This window comes from Triticum aestivum, chromosome 2A, assembly GCF_018294505.1.
Source record: "Triticum aestivum cultivar Chinese Spring chromosome 2A, IWGSC CS RefSeq v2.1, whole genome shotgun sequence".
NCBI lineage: Eukaryota > Viridiplantae > Streptophyta > Magnoliopsida > Poales > Poaceae > Triticum > Triticum aestivum.
This window is the reverse complement of record NC_057797.1, coordinates 538,501,511-538,519,604: the sequence shown is the minus strand read 5'-3', so window position 1 is coordinate 538,519,604 and position 18,094 is coordinate 538,501,511.

Below are 18,094 nucleotides of genomic sequence, written 5' to 3'. Positions count from 1 at the left end.
TGTTAGGGTTTGATCCCTAGTATCCACTATGTTCTGAGATTGATGTTGCTATGACTTTGCTATGCTTAATGCTTGTCACTAGGGCCCGAGTGCCATGATTTCAGATCTGAACCTGTTATGTTTTCATCAATATATGAGAGTTCTTGATCCTATCTTGCAAGTCTATAGTCACCTATTATGAGTTATGATCTATTAACCTTGAAGTGACAATAATCGGGATACTTACCGGTGATGACCGTAGTTTGAGGAGTTCATGCATTCACTATGTGTTAATGCTTTGGTCCGGCACTCTATTAAAAGGATGCCTTAATATCCCTTAGTTTCCATTAGGACCCCGCTGCCATGGGAGGGTAGGACAAAAGATGTCATGCAAGTTCTTTTCCATAAGCACGTATGACTATATTCGGAATACATGCCTACATTACATTGATGAATTGGAGCTAGTTCTTTGTCACCCTAGGTTATGACTGTTACATGATGAACCGCATCCGGCATAATTCTCTATCACCGATCTATTGCCTATGAGCTTTCCATATATTGTCCTTCGCTTATTTACTTTTCCGTTGCTATTGCTATCATCACTACAAAATACCAAAAACATTACTTTTGCTACAGTTACCCTTTGCTATCGTTACCACTACTATCATATTACTTTGCTACTAAATACTTTGCTGCAGATATTAAGTTTCCAGGTGTGGTTGAATTGACAACTCATCTACTAATACTTGAGAATATTCTTTGGATCCCCTTGTGTCGAATCAATAAATTTGGGTTGAATACTCTACCCTCGAAAACGGCTGCGATCCCCTATACTTGTGGGTTATCAAGACTATTTTCTGGTGCCGTTTCCGGGGAGCATAGCTCTATTCTTTGAGTCACTTGGGATTTATATCTGCTTATCATTATGAAGAACTTGAGAGATCCAAAAACCAAGATTTATCCCTCAACTACGAGGGGAGGTAAGGAACTGCCATCTAGCTCTGCACTTGATTCACCCTCTGTTTTGAGTAATCTTGCGACACCTAAACCTGCTTCTGCTATTCGTTCTAATATGTCGCATGTTATTGATGATGCCACTTCTGCTATGCATGATACTTATGATGAAACTACTTCTATGCTTGATACTACTATGCCACTTGGTGAATTTATTGATGAACAACTTGCTAGGGTTAGAGAGAATGAAATTATTGAAACTGATAATATTGATGAAAGTGATGATGAAGACTCTTCCCCTAATAATGAATCGCCTGTTATTCCTGAGGGTTATGTTTTTGAAAAGGAAGCTGCTTTAGCTATTTTAGCTTGCAAAGATAGATACGAACTCAAGAGGTTATTAGCTAAATGGAAGCAGCAATCTCTTAATGCTAGAATGAAACCTGACCCTGCTTTTTCTACTTCACCTATCTGTGTTACCGATAAGGATTATGAATTCTCTGTTGATCCTGATATAATTACTTTAGTTGAATCTGATCCTTTTCATGGCTATGAATCTGAAATTGTTGTGGCACATCTTACTAAATTAAATGATATAGCCACCCTGCTCACTAATGATGAGAGAACTCGTTACTTTTATATCCTTAAAATATTTCCGTTCTCATTAAAGGGTGATGCTAAGATATGGTTTAATTCTCTTGATCCTGGTTGTGTGCGTAGTCCCCAGGATATGATTTATTACTTCTCTGCTAAATATTTCCCTGCTCATAAGAAACAAGCTGCTTTGAGGGATATATATAATTTTGTGAAAATTGAAGAAGAGAGTCTCCCACAAGCTTGGGGAGGCTTCTCCAATTACTTAATGCTTTGCCTGATCATCCTCTTAAGAAAAATGAAATACTTGATATCTTTTATAATGGACTAACCGATGCTTCTAGAGATTACCTGGATAGTTGTGTTGGTTCTGTTTTCAGGGAAAGAACACCGGATGAAGCTGAAATTCTATTGAATAATATGTTGACAAATGAAAATAATTGGACACACTTCCTGAGCCAGCTCCTGAGCCTATTCCTAAACCAACTCCGAAGAAGAGGGGTATTCTATTTCTCAGTCCTGAAGATATGCAAGAGGCAAAGAAATCCATGAAAGAAAAGGGTATTAAAGCTGAAGATGTTAAGAATTTACCTCCTATTGAAGAAATACATGGTCTTAATTTACCACCTGTTGAAGAAACATATGATCTAGATCCACCACCTATTGAAGAAACTCGTGGTCTTGATAACCCGACACAGGTAGTAAAGGTAAATTCTCTCTATAGATTTGATGAGGGTGAAATCCCATTTACTAAGTTTGCTAGTCCATGCTTAGATGAGTTTGATAAATTTATGGTTAAGCAAGAAGACTTCAATGCTTATTTTGGTAGACAATTGAAATGTAATTCAAATATGCTTGAACACTTGGGTGATTATATGGCTAATGTCAAAGGTGAACTTAAACTTATTAGTAAACATGCTTCTATGGTTACCACTCAAGTAGAACAAGTACTTAAGGCTCAAAATGATTTGCTCAGTGAATTGAATAGTAAGAATAACGATAATGCCGTTAGAGTTATGACTAGAGGTGGTAGAATGACTCAGGAACCTTTGTATCCTGAAGGCCATCCTAAGAGAATTGAGCAAGATTCTCAGAGAAATAATATAGATGCACCTAATTCTTCTAAAAGGAAGAAAAAGAAAAATGATAGGACTTTGCATGCTTCTAGTGAACCTATTGCTGAAACACCTGAGAATCAAAATGATATTTCTATTTCTGATGCTGAAACACAATATAGTAATGAACCTAAAACTAGTGATAATGTTAATGAATGTTCATGATGATGCTCAACCTAGTAATGATAATGATATAGAAATTGAACCTGCAGTTGATCTTGATAACCCACAATCAAAGAATCAACGTTATGATAAGAGAGACTTTGTTGCTAGGAAAGATGGTAAAGAAAGAGAGCCTTGGGTTCAGAAACCCATGCCTTTTCCTCCCGAACCATCCAAGAAAAGGGATGATGAGGATTTTGAGCGCTTTGCTGAAATGATTAGACCTATCTTTTTGCGTATGTGATTAACTGATATGCTCAAAATGAATCCTTATGCTAAGTATATGAAAGAAATTGTTACTAATAAAAGAAAGATACCGGAAGCTGAAATTTCCACCATGCTTGCTAATTATACTTTTAAGGGTGGAATACCAAAGAAACTAGGAGATCCCGGAGTACCAACTATACCATGCTCCATTAAAAGGAATTATGTTAAAACTGCTTTATGTGATCTTGGAGCCGGTGTTAGTGTTATGCCTCTCTCTTTATATCGTAGACTTGATTTGAATAAGCTGACACCTACTGAAATATCTTTGCAAATGGCTGATAAATCAACTGCTATACCTGTCGGTATTTGTGCGGATGTGCCTGTTGTAGTTGCAAATGTTACTATTTTAACGGACTTTGTTATTCTTGATATTCCCGAGGACGATAGTATGTCTATTATTCTTGGAAGGCCCTTTTTGAATACTGCAGGGGCTGTTATTGATTGCACTAAAGGCAATGTCACTTTTCATGTTAATGGCAATGAGCATACGGTACACTTTTTGAGGAAACAACCTCAAGTTCATAGTATCAACTCTATTGGAAAAATTCCATCGATTATATTTGGAGGTTTTGAATTTCCTCTTCTTGCTGTCAAGAAGAAATATGATATTCTTATTGTTGGGGATGTGCATATCCCCATTGAGGTAACATAGTGTTATTCGAAATTTCTCTGGTTCCATGTTATTCGGAATGAGTTCGTTAACAAGACTTGATCAACCTTGTTAGTGGATTCCTTTTGATGAGCATGAGATGGATGAAACTAGAAGGCACAACCTTCTGTACCTTCCTTTTACTTTCTGTTATTTATATTAAATAAAATAAAAAGAAGTATTTTCCGTCTGTTATCTGATTTACCCGTGCAATATAAAAATACCTCGAAAATAAAAGTTCTCCAAATGCCCTGAAATTTAAATATGATTTTTTCTGAAATATTTGAGAATATTTGGCACCGAGAACACAGCAGGAGGGGCATCCACCTGGCCACGAGGGTGGAGGGCGCGCCCTACCCCCTAGGCACGGCCCCTGCCTCGTGGGCCCACGGTGGCCCTCCTCCACTTATTCCTGCACCCACACACTTCTTCTTCCTCCCACAAACACGAATATCCAGCTCAAGCATGAGTTCTAGATCATTTTGCTGCGATTTTCGATCTCCTTGCTCAAAGCACCTCTCACAAAACTGCTTGGGGAGATTGTTCCTTGGTATGTGACTCCTCCATTGGTCCAATTAGTTTTTGTTCTAGTGCTTTATTCATTGCAAATTTGTGCTGCCTAGGTGACCCTGTTCTTGAGCTTGCATGTCAAATTTATATGGTCCCAAGTAGTTCTAATGCATGATATAGGCTCTAGGCACTTGTAGGAGTTGTTGCTATCAATTTTGTTGAGCTTTGCTCACTTTTATTTTGAAGTTACTAAAAATTTCAGAATTTTTCAGAAAATAATGAAGAGATTTTTGAGGGGCTCATCGAGTCGAAGCTCAAAGGAAAAGCAAAATGAAGAAGCAAAGAAGCCCAAGTATAATCTGCCTCGCACCGTGGAGGTTAGGCCGTGTGAATGGCCTTCTGATGAGTTCTTGAGAGCAGTCGGGATTTATGATGATTTTTATGAATTGGCTAAGAATGCAGGCCTCACCGCCTTCCTCCGCGACCAATGCGCACAGTATCTCTTACTAACCAATATCTTTGTGCAAAACTTTCATTTCCATGCTAGGAGCTCACCACCTATGGTGGAGTTTTATTTATATGATGAGCATAAGGAGATATCACTTTATGATTTTTGTCGGGTTTGTTTGATCCCTTTCGAGGGCACGATAGAGGAACCACATCGCGGTGATGTGGATGGGTTTATTGATACCATCACTATAGGGGAAAGGAGGAAGGTTTCCGATGCATGAATCACTAGCATACATTTTCCTGTTTTACACTACTTTGCAATATTTGCTAGTCGTTGCTTAATTGGTCGCGGAAACTGTGGAAACCTTAGTGTTCCTGATATTATTATTTTGTTCCATGGTTTATTCTGTGATAACTCCATTAGTATGGGCGGTATTATTGCTAAACGGTTAAGTCTGAACCGTACAAAGGGCCCCATCATTGGAGGCATCTATGCTTCACGCCTAGCTGCACATTTTAACATACTTATTAGGCATTATGAGAAGGAAGAAAAATTGCTGCCCACTATTTATCTAGATTATAAGAGTATGGCGGCACACGATTTTATTGTTAAGAATAGGAAAGGGGAGCTTAAATACAAATTGTTCTTTCATAAACATCATCCTGAGACTATTACCCTGCCTGCTCCTTCCTTGCTTGATTTATCTGCAGGCCAGTACCTTGTTCCGTTAGAGGCTATTCACGCCTACCGGAACCCTACATCAGCCCCAGAGCCAGAGTCGAAACCACAAGTTGATCCTCCACGATAGTCTAATTACCATTGGGATCCGAAAATGATTGTCAACCAGTGGCAGTCAGAGTATTCTTCTTCGCAGTACGACCCCAACTATTACTATGGATATTCGACAGGCCAGCCGTGGCCATAGACCAACTTAGGCCAAAAGCCTAAGCTTGGGGGAGTACGTATTTCTCACCGACATTACATTCATGTCCACACACTCATTGCTAGATGTCGGTGCTCATACTTTTTCATTGTATCATCCATGCTAGTTTATTTTTCCTTTTTATGCTTTCTTCTTGTGTGTTTAATAAACCTTAAGAAAAACCAAAAAAATAGTTGTAGCTTTTAATTAGTTTACTTTCCATGCTCGTAGTAGTAATTAAAAAGAAAACCCAAAAAGATTTCATGTTCTTCTTTTGCTTGTTGGGAGCTTTCCCGTGTAAATAGTTTTATTTCTTTTCTTTTCTTTGGGGGTCGATAGGAGAAGACCATGATTAAATTGTTGAAGTGGCTCTTATATGCATTATTGTTGAACTGACAAAAGAGCCCATATTGCCTTGTCTTCTCCTGTTTATTGAATGCTTGCAGATTCCATCTTAGTCCAATGCACGTGCACTATTATTATTATTCACATCGTTCGGTCGTGCAAGTGAAAGGCAATTATGACGATATATGATGGACTGACTGAGATGAGAAAAGCTGGTATGAACTCGACCTCTCTTGTTTTTGTAAATATGATTAGTTCATCGTTCCTGATTCAGCCTATTATGAATAAACATGTTTGCAATGACAACTAGAGATCATAGTTTCTTGTGCCATGCTTAATTAGCTAGGAGCTTATAATGGTTTACCTTGCGTGCCAACATGCTATTAAAATGGTTGTGATGTGGTATGATAGGGTGGTATCCTCCTCTGAATGATTTAAGTGACTTAACTTGGCACATGTGCACGCATGTAGTTGAAACAAAATCAACATAGCCTTCACGATATTTATGTTCATGGTGGATTATATCCTACTCATGCTTGCATTTGGTGTTGATTAACTTTAATGCATGTTCATGACTGTTGTCGCTCTCTAGCTGGTCGCTTCCCAGTCTTTTGCTAGCCTTCACCTGTACTAAGCGGGAATACTGCTTGTGCATCCAACTCCATAAACCCCAAAGTTGTTCCATATGAGTCCACCATACCTACCTATATACGGTATCTACCTACCGTTCCAAGTAAATTTGTATGTGCCAAACTCTAAACCTTCAACTAAATATCCTGTTTTGTATGCTCGAATAGCTCATGTATCAACTAGGGTTGTCTGTATCTTCCATGTTAGGCGGGTTATTCTCAAGAGGAGTGGACTCCGCTCCTCACTCACGAGAAAATGGATGGTCATCGGGATGCCCAGTCCCATGCTTTATGCAAATCAAATCAAAATAATTGCAAACAAAACTCCCCCTGGGACTCTTGTTAGTTGGAGGCACTTGTTGTTTCGAGCAAGCCATGGATTGATGCTTGTTGGTGGAGGGGGGGTATAAACTTTACCATTCTGTTTGGGAACCGCTTATAATGTGTGTAGCATGGAAGATATCGCCATCTCTTGGTTGTTATGTTGACAATGAAAGTATACCGCTCAAAATATTATTCATCTCTATTTCAAAACCGAGCTCTGGCACCTCTACAAATCCCTGCTTCCCTCTGCGAAGGGCCTATCTATTTACTTTCATGATGAGTCATCATCCTCTTATTAAAAAGCACCAGTTGGAGAGCACCGCTGGCATTTGCATTCATTACTATTAGTTTACATTGAGTATGACTTGACTGGATCTCTTCTACCATGAATTACAATGTCTAGTCAGTCCTTGATCTTTAAAGGTGCTCTGCATTTATGTTTTGCGGTCTCAGAAAGGGCTATTGAGATACCATCTTGTTATATCATATTATGATTTTTTTGAGAAAGTGTTGTCATCCGAGATTTATTATTATTGCTTGCTAGTTGATTATGCCATTGATATGAGTAAACATGAGACCTATGCGTTATTGTGAATATGATTAGTTTATAATCTTTGCTGAAAACTTGAATGTTGGCTTTACATATTTACAACAACAAGAGCAAACAGAGTTTGTAAAAGTTTTTCTTTATCACTTTCAGTTTGTCAACTGAATTGCTTGAGGACAAGCAAAGGTTTAAGCTTGGGGGAGTTGATACGTCTCTGTCGTATCTACTTTTCCAAACACTTTTGCCCTTGTTTTGGACTCTAACTTGCATGATTTGAATGAAACTAACCCGGACTGACGCTGTTTTCAGCAGAATTGCCATGGTGTTATTTATGTGCAGAAACAAAAGTTCTCGGAATGACCTGAAACTTCACGGAACGTCTATTTGGAAATAATAAAAAATCCTTGCAAAAGATGAAGACCAGGGGGCCCACACCCTAGCCACGAGGGTGGGGGGCGTGCCTGCCCCCCCTAGAGCGTGCCCCCTACCTCGTGGGCCCCCTGGAGATCCTCCGACCTCAACTCCAACTCTATATATTTGCTTTCGAGGAGAAAAAAATCAGAGAGAAGGATTCATCACATTTTACGGTATGGAGCCGCCGCCAAGCCCTAAAACCTCTCGGGAGGGCTGATATGGAGTCCGTTCAGGGCTCCGGAGAGGGTAATCCGTCGCCATCGTCATCATCAACCTTCCTCCATCACCAATTTCATGATGCTCACCGCCGTGTGTGAGTAATTCCATCGTAGGCTTGCTGGACGGTGATGGGTTGGATGAGATTTATCATGTAATCGAGTTAGTTTTGTTAGGGTTTGATCCCTAGTATCCATTATGTTCTGAGATTGATGTTGCTATGACTTTGCTATGCTTAATGCTTGTCACTAGGGCCCGAGTGCCATGATTTCAGATCTGAACCTATTATGTTTTCATCAATATATGAGATTCTTGATCCTATCTTGCAAGTCTATAGTCACCTATTATGAGTTATGATCCGTTAACCCCGAAGTGACAATAACCGGGATACTTACCGGTGATGACCATAGTTTGAGGAGTTCATGTATTCACTATGTGTTAATGCTTTGGTCCGGCACTCTATTAAAAGGATGCCTTAATATCCCTTAGTTTCCATTAGGACCCCGCTGCCACGGGAGGGTAGGAGAAAAGATGCCATGCAAGTTCTTTTCCATAAGCACGTATGACTATATTCGGAATACATGCCTACATTACATTGATGAATTGGAGCTAGTTCTTTGTCACCCTAGGTTATGACGGTTACATGATGAACCACATCCGGCATAATTCTCTATCACCGATTCATTGCCTACGAGCTTACCATATATTGTCCTTCGCTTATTTACTTTTCCGTTGCTATTGCTATCATCACTACAAAATACCAAAATAATTACTTTTGCTACCGTTACCCTTCGCTATTGTTACCACTACTATCATATTACTGTGCTACTAAATACTTTGTTGCAGATATTAAGTTTCCAGGTGTGGTTGAATTGACAACTCAGCTGCTAATACTTGAGAATATTCTTTGGCTCCCCTTGTGTCGAATCAATAAATTTGGGTTGAATACTCTACCCTCGAAAACTGTTGCGATCCCCTATACTTGTGGTTATCATAGAGATACTACATGTGCTTCCAAATATCCTTAAACCCAGTTTTGCCATGAGAGTCCACCATATCTACCTATGGATTGAGTAAGATCCTTCAAGTAAGTTGTCATCGGTGCAAGAAATAAAAATTGCTCTCTAAATATGTATGACTTATTAGTGCGGAGAAAATAAGCTTTATACGATCTTGTGATATGGAAGAAATAAAAGCGACGCACTGCATAATAAAGGTCCATATCACAAGTGGCAATATAAAGTGACGTTATTTTGCATTAAGATTTTGTGCATCAAACCATAAAAGCGCATGACAACCTCTGCTTCCGTCTGCGAAGGGCCTATCTTTCACTTTTATCTTCTACCTTACATTAGAGTCGTGGTGATCTTCACCTTTCCTTTTTACATTTTATCCTTTGGCAAGCACAATGTGTTGGAAAGATCCTGATATATATAGATAATTGGATGTGAGTCTTCATGAACTATTATTGTTGACATTACCCTTGAGGTAAAACATTGGGAGGCAAAACTACAAGCCCCTATCTTTCTCTGTGTCTGATTAAAACTTCATACCCATAAATATTGCGTGAGTGTTAGCAATTGTGAAAGACTAAAAGATGGTTGAGTATGTGGACTTGCTGAAAAGCTCTTATATTGACTCTTTCCTATGTTATGATAAATTGCAATTGCCTCAATGACTGAGATTAGAGTTTGTTGGTTCTCAATGAAGTTTATGATTCATACTTGAAAGTGTGATTGAATTGTTACTTTAGCATAAGAGATCATATGACAATATAAATATATGTTGTTGTTCTAAGAATGATCATGATGCCCTCATGTCCGAATTTTATTTTTATCGACACCTCTATCTCTAAACATGTGGACATATTTTTCGATTTCGGCTTTTGCTTGAGGAGAAGCGAGGTCTAAGCTTGGGGGAGTTGATACGTCCATTTTTCATCATGCTTTTATATCGATATTTATTGCATTATGGGCTGTTATTACACATTATGTCACAATACTTATGCCTATTCTCTCTTATTTTACAAGGTTTACATAAAGAGGGAGAATACCGGCAGCTGGGATTCTGGGCTGGAAAAGGAGCAAATATTAGAGACCTATTTTGCACATCTCCAAAAGTCCTGAAACTCCACGGGAGCACTTTTCAGAATATATAAAAAATACTAAGCGCAAGAAATACCAAAGGGGGCCACACCCTGGCCACGAGGGTGGGGGCGCGCCCTACCCCCCTGGGCGCGCCCCCTGCCTCGTGGGCCCCCTGGTGGCCCTCCGATGCCCATCTTCTGCTATATGGAGTCTTTCGTTGAGAAAAAAATCATAAGCAAGCTTTCGGGACGAGACTCCGCCGCCACGAGGCGGAACCTTGACAGAACCAATCTAGGGCTCTGGCAGAGCTGTTCTGCCGGGGAAACTTCCCTCCGGGAGGGGGAAATCATCGCCATCGTCATCACCAATGATCCTCTCATTGGGAGGGGGTCAATCTCCATCAACATATTCACCAGCACCATCTCATCTCAAACCCTAGTTCATCTCTTGTATCCAATCTTTGTATCCAAACCTCAGATTGGTACCTGTGGGTTGCTAGTAGTGTTGATTACTCCTTGTAGTTGATGCTAGTTGGTTTACTTGGTGGAAGATCATATGTTCAGATCCATTATGCATATTAATACCCCTCTGATTATGAACATGAATATGCTTTGTGAGTAGTTATGTTTGTTCCTGAGGACATGGGAGAAGTCTTGCTATTAGTAGTCATGTGAATTTGGTATTCGTTTGATATTTTGATGAGATGTATGTTGTCATCCCTCTAGTGGTGTCATGTGAACGTCGACTACATGACACTTCACCATTGTTTGGGCGTAGAGGGAGGCATTGGGAAGTAATAAGTAGATGATGGGTTGCTAGAGTGACAGAAGCTTAAACCCTAGTTTATGCGTTGCTTCGTAAGGGGCTGATTTGGATCCATATGTTTCATGGTATGGTTAGGTTTACCTTAATACTTTTGTTTTAGTTGCGGATGCTTGCAATAGGAGTTAATCATAAGTGGGATGCTTGTCCAAGTAAGGACAGCACCCAAGCACCGATCCACCCACATATCAAATTATCAAAGTACCGAACGTGAATCATATGATCGTGATGAAAACTAGCTTGATGATAATTCCCATGTGTCCTTGGGAGCGCTTTACATCGTATAAGAGTTTGTCCAGGCTTGTCCTTTGCTACAAAAAGGATTGGGCCATCTTGCTGCACCTTATTTACTTTTATTACTTGCTACTCGTTACCAATTACCTTATCACAAAACTATATGTTACCGATAATTTCAGTGATTGCAGAGAATACCTTGCTGAAAACTTCTTATCATTTCCTTCTGCTCCTCGTTGGGTTCGACACTCTTACTTATCGAAAGGACTACGATAGATCCCCTATACTTGTGGGTCATCAGTGCCTTGCTGCCCCTACTGTCACTGGAAAAGGACACTACAAGATTGAACCCAAAGCTAAGCACTTCTCCCATTGCAAGAAAAACCAATCTAGTTGTCCAAACCAAACCGATAATTCGAAGAGAATTACAACAATATCAAATCATGCATAAAAGAATTCAGAGAAGATTCAAATAATATTAATAGATAAGCTGATCATAAATCCAGAATTCATCAGATCTCGACAAACACACCGCAAAAGAAGATTACATCGGATAGATGTAGGATCGAAAGTAGGTCTAGAGGGGGGTGATTAGACTACTTGACCAAATAAAAATCTATCATTTTCCCAATTTTAAGTCTTGGCAGATTTTAACAACTTAGCACAAGTCAAGCAATCAACCTACACATGCAAGTCTAAGAGTATAGTAGCGGAATGTAAAACATTGCACATGAAGGTAAAGAGAGGAGTTTGGATGGAGCAAACGCAATGTAGACACGGAGATTTTTGGCATGGTTCCGATAGGTGGTGCTATCATACATCCACGTTGATGGAGACTTCAACCCATGAAGGGTAACGGTTGCGTGAGTCCACGAAGGGTCCACGAAGAAGCAGCCTTGTCTATCCCACCATGGCCATCACCCACGAAGGACTTGCCTCACTAGGGTAGATCTTCACGAAGTAGGCGATCTCCTTGCCCGTACAAACTCCTTGGTTCAACTCCACAATCTTGACGAAGGCTCCCAAGTGACACCTAACCAATCTAGGAGGCACCACTCTCCAAAAGGTAATAAATGGTGTGTTGATGATGAACTCCTTGCTGTTGTGCTTCTAATGATAGTCTCCCCAACACTCAACTCTCTCTCTCTCTCACTGATTTGGATTTGGTGAAAAGATGATTTGAGTGGGAAGCAACTTGGGGATGGCTAGAGATCAAGATTCATATGGTTGGAATGGAATATCTTGGTCTCAACACATGAGTAGGTGGTTCTCTCTCAGAAAATGAATGTTGGAAGTGTAGGCATGTTTTGATGACTCTCTCCACGAGTGAAGAGTGGGTGGAGGGTTATTTATAGCCTCCACACAAAATCTAATTGTTACACACAATTCACTAAACTCGGTAGGACCGAATCAGAAAACTCGGTGGGACCGATTCACTTCAAAATATGAACGTTAGGCTTTTTGGTGGGACCGACATGTCAACTCGGTGGGACTGATTTGATTAGGTTTAGGGCATAACATAATCTCGGTGAGACCAATTACACAAACTCGGTGGGACCGATTTTGGTAATAAGCTAACCAGAGAGTTGGTCAGGAAAACTCGGTGGGACCGAATTGCTCATTTTGGTGAGACCGAAACATTATGAAAGGGAAACAGAGAGTTTGCATTGCGAACTCGGTGGGACCGATCACTCATCTCGGTTGGACCAAAACGTTACAAAGGGAAACAGAGAGTTTGCATTGCGAACTCGGTGGGACCGATCGCTCATCTTAGTTGGACCAAAACGTTACAAAGGGAAACAAAGAGTTTGCAATCCCATCTCAATGAGACCGAGATCCCTATCGGTACGACCGATATGACTAGGGTTTCTGGCAGTGGCTATGTCAAGTGAACTCGGTGGCGCCGGATAGAACATTCCAGTGGGGCCGAGTTTGACTTTTTGGTTTGGGACATATGTGGATATGAGAAAGTGGTTGAGGGTTTTTGGAGCATATCACTAAGCATTTTGAGCAAGTAAGCCATTAAGCAACACCTCATCCACTTTTAATAGTATTGGCTTTTCCTATGGACTCAATGTGATCTTGGATCACTAAAATGAAAAAGGTAGAGTCTTGAGAGCCAATATGTGTCCTTCGCATTTTGAGGGGTCCACATTCTTAATCCATGCCATGCCAATCATTGAACTTTCTGAAATGATCATCTTGAAATAGTATTAGTTCAATGAGCTATATGTTGTTAATAATTACCAAAACCACCCAGGGATAGTTGCACTTTCAATAGATCTCCAAGAACATCAAGGGGAACATGGTATTGAGAATCAAAGAGAGAGAAGAAGCCATCTAGCTACTAGCTATGGACCTGTAGGTCTATAGTAAACTACTCACGCTTCATCGGAAGGGCAACAGAGTTGATGTAGAAGCCCTCCGTGATCGAATTCCCCTCCGGCAAGGTGCCGAAAAAGGTCCCTAGATGGAATCTCATGGGTACAGAAGGTTGTGGCGGTGGAAAAGTGTTTTCTTGGATACTTCTGGTAGTTTGGGAATATTTGGGAATATATAGGTGTAACGCCCCGTGACCGATGTGCCAGGTGTCTTCCAGTTATTCGTTGTTGTTGCCTTGTCATTGCTTGCATGTCATGCATTGCATATCATGTCATCATGTGCATTTCATTTGCATACATGTTCGTCCCATGCACCCGAGCCTTTTTCCCGTTGTCCGTTTTGCAATCCGACGCTCCTATGTCACCCGGTGTCCCTTTCTACCTCTTTTCGTGTGCGGGTGTTAAATGTTATCGGATTGGACCGAGACTTGTCATGCGGCCTTGGTTTACTACCGGTAGACCGCCTGTCAAGTTTCGTGTCATTTGGACTTCGTTTGATACTCCAACGGTTAACCGAGGGACCGAAAATGCCTCGTGTGTGTTTCAGCCCAACACCCCTCCAAAGTGGCCCAAAACCCACCTAAACCTCCTCCATCATCTCGGTCGTTCGATCACGATCGCGTGGCCGCAAACCGCACCTCATTTGGAATCTCCTAGCTCCCTCTACCTATAAATATGTGCTCTCCTTCGAAATTCTCGCGCAGATGAAACCCTAATTTTTCCCCTCGCGCCGTCGGACATTTCATCCCGCGCCGCGCCGGACATGTCCGCTCGCCACCGCCACCTCACTCTGGCCTATCAAAGGAGGCCACGTCATCGCGCCGCCGGCCTCGCCCAATCGCCGAGCGCCACCTCAGCCCACGTGCCGCCCCTCCATCGCGCCTGGCCCGCCGGCCCATCTCCGGCCCTCGCCCGAGCCGCTCCGGGCCCGAGCGCCCGCGGCTCCGCGCGCCACTGCCCGCGCTCTCCTCTTCGCAGCGCCGCCGCATCGCCTTCGCCGGGCCGCCGCCGCCTCGCCCCGACGTCGCCGGCGTCCGCCGCCCGCCGCCATCGCCACCTCCTCTCGCCGGCGCCACCCCGTCGCCGCTCGCCGCCTCGGCTGCCGCGCCGCCCGGGGCACCGTGGCCACCTCGCCGCAACCTTGCTGGCGTCCTCTCCTCCGGCCGACGACTCCATCTCCGGCCAACACCGGTGTCAAGTCCAAATCCGGCCGCCGTCGTCTACTGTTCCGGCGATGTCCTCGGTTCACGCGCTGGATCCAGATCTGGATCGTGTGGGTTGACTTTCCCCCGAAACCCTAATCTCAGTATTTTTTGCATACTTTGACGCATCATAACTCATCAACCGTTGCTCCGATTCGTGCGTGTAGCATATCAAGATGTCCGCCTCAACGAGTACATCATTTCATCTCATTGCATCATTTTCATTTGAGCTCATCTTGATGCCCGAAATGCTGTTGGAAGAGGGCTATGTGAGTAATTTGTCAGATCTGTTTCATCAAATAGCTTTTTATCATTTTTGCCATGAGTAATGTGTGCATGCTATGATCCTGAGCTCTACATGTGTTTTGTTATATGCCATGCCATCTTTACAGTGGTGCTTACCATGTATTTTTGTGATATGTGTGGTGACTAGCACAAGCTTGCAAAGTAGCGTAATCGGTAATGCTGATTTCAGGGACTTAGTTTTTCACTAAGTCCTTGTTCTGTTTTTGTCGGTATGCCATATGTTCATGTTGTTTACTAGTGATATGTGCCTCTTTTGAGGATGATCAGTAAGGATGTTTTGTTAATATTGTGGTGCTCTAACCATCCATGTCTTTGTTTGCATTTATGGAGCATCCTAGCTTGAGTCAATGGAGCTCTACTTTTGCTATATCGTGAATCTTGGCAGATTGTTGACTTGTTAGCGATTTTGCCGAGGATGTTGCTATTGATCCGTGCATGCTATGTTGTTGTTCTTGCCATGTCTAGCTCCTATGCCATGTCTTCTTGTTGGGTGTATGCTTAGTTTGTCATTCCATGCTCTGTAGTGAGTGCATCGAGCTCGTAAACATGCCTATCCGTTAACTATTTTGCATGCTCCAGTTTTTCTCTAATTCTGAGATCTGTTTATGTTTTTGCCATGTTCACATGCTTGCAATTGTATTTTCTGATCCCTTTTGGCTCAAGTTCACTAATGGGCTTTTGTTAAGTGCTTTGAGTAGCTTCATGACATGCCTTGACTTGCCATGATAAGTTCCTGTATCATGTAGTTTTCATGCTCTAAAATGTGCTTCCCGATGATAAATTCCAGACTTGTGTTAATTTCACTAAGTCTGTAACCTGATATTATTTGCACTTTTGCCATGCTTGTTTGAACCTGTTTATGGATGTATTAGTCGTAGCTCAGTGTTCATGTTTTGTCAAGATTCATGAGTGGATCCCTGTCATGTATTTTGTTGCAATGTTTGAGTGCTGTAGCATATTTATCTTGATGCATTTAGATGGCTACTTGCTGATTATCACAAACCGGTGCCATATTTGTTTTGCTTGCCATTTCCAAACCGTGCATCCGATTCCGGTGATCTTTATATCGATTTCAACCGAAATCAGCTCACCTTTCCAGTGGCACTCTTGGATTTACAAATTGAGGCCAGGTTCAATCATTCCTTTGTAAATCATGCATATGCATCGCATACCGCATCCCGCATATCATACCATGTTCACGTGTTGGTTGTCTACTATGTTGTGTGCTTCTTTCCGGTGTTGCTTCTTTGGGTTGGTTCCGGTAACGTTGCATTTGTGAGGACCCGTTCGACTACGTTCGTTTGTCTTCTTCATGGACTCGTTCTTATTCCTTGCGGGATTTCAGGCAAGATGAACATACCCTCGAAATCACTTCTATCTTTGCTTGCTAGATGCTCGCTCTTTTGCTATGCATATGCTGCGATACCTACCACTTGCTTATCATGCCTCCCATATTGTCGAATGAAGCCTCTAACCCACCTTGTCCTAGCAAACCGTTGTTTGGCTATGTTACCGCTTTGCTCAGCCCCTCTTACAGCGTTGTTAGTTGCAGGTGAAGATTGGAGCTTGTTCCATGTTTGGAACATGGAAATCTTGTTGGGATATCACAATATCTCTTATTTAATTAATGCATCTATATACTTGGTAAAGGGTGGAAGGCTCGGCCTTATGCCTGGTGTTTTGTTCCACTCTTGCCGCCCTAGTTTCCGTCATATAGGTGTTATGTTCCCGGATTTTGCGTTCCTTACGCGGTTGGGTTATAATGGGAACCCCTTGACAGTTCGCTTTGAATAAAACTCCTCCAGCAAGGCCCAACCTTGGTTTTACCATTCGCCACCTAGCCTCTTTTTCCCTTGGGTTAGGCCAGCCCAAGGGTCATCTTTATTTTAACCCCCCCCCGGGCCAATGCTTGTCTAAGTGTTAGTCCGAAATGGGCAGCCTGCGGGGCCACCTCGGGGAAACTTGAGGGCTGGTTTTACTCGTAGCTTGACCTATCCGCTGTTGCCCTGAGAACGAGATATGTGCAGCTCCCATCAGGATGTCGGTGCATCGGGCGGCTTTGCTGGACTTGTTTTACCATTGTCGAGGATGTCTTGTAACCAGGATTCCGAGCCTGATCGGGTCTTCCCGCTAGAAGGAATATCCTTCGTTGACCGTGAGAGCTTGTGATGGGCTAAGTTGGGACACCTCTGCAGGGTTTTGAACTTTCGAAAGCCGTGCCCACAATTATGGGCAGATGGGAATTTGTGAATGTCCGGTTGTAGAAGACCTTAATTAAAATACATCAACCGCGTGTGTAACCATGATGGTCTCTTTCCGGCGGAGTCCGGGAAGTGAACACGGTGTTGGAGTAATGCTTGACGTAGGTTGTTCTAGGATCATTTCTTGATCATAGTTTCTCGATCGTGCTTTGCCTTCTCTTCTCGCTCTCTTTTGCGAATAGGTTAGCCACCATATAAGCTAGTCGCTTGCTGCAGCTCCACCTCATACCTTTTACCCTCCCTATAAGCTTAAATAGTATTGATCGCGAGGGTGTGAAATTGCCGAGTCCCCGTGGCTCACAGATACTTCCAAAACCAGCTTGCAGGTGCCGTTGAACCGTGCAGATGACGCAACCAAGCTCAAGGAGGAGTTTGATGAAGATCGTGTCCTTTGTGTCGTTTCGTTCTAGTTGATCAGTAGTGGAGCCCAGTTGGGGTAGATCGGGGATCTGTGTAGCTTTTGGGGTAGTCTTCTTTTATTTGGGTTCCGTAGTCGGACCTTGATTGTATTTGGATGAATGTAATGCTTTATTCATGTATTTGTGTGAAGTGGCGATTGTAAGCCAACTATGTAACTCTTTCCCTTATGTATTACATGAGTTGTGTGATGATTACCTCACTTGTGACATTGCTTTCAATGCGGTTATGCCTCTAAGTCGTGCTTCGACATGTGGGAGATATAGCCGCATCGAGGGCGTTACAAGTTGGTAATCAGAGCCTTCC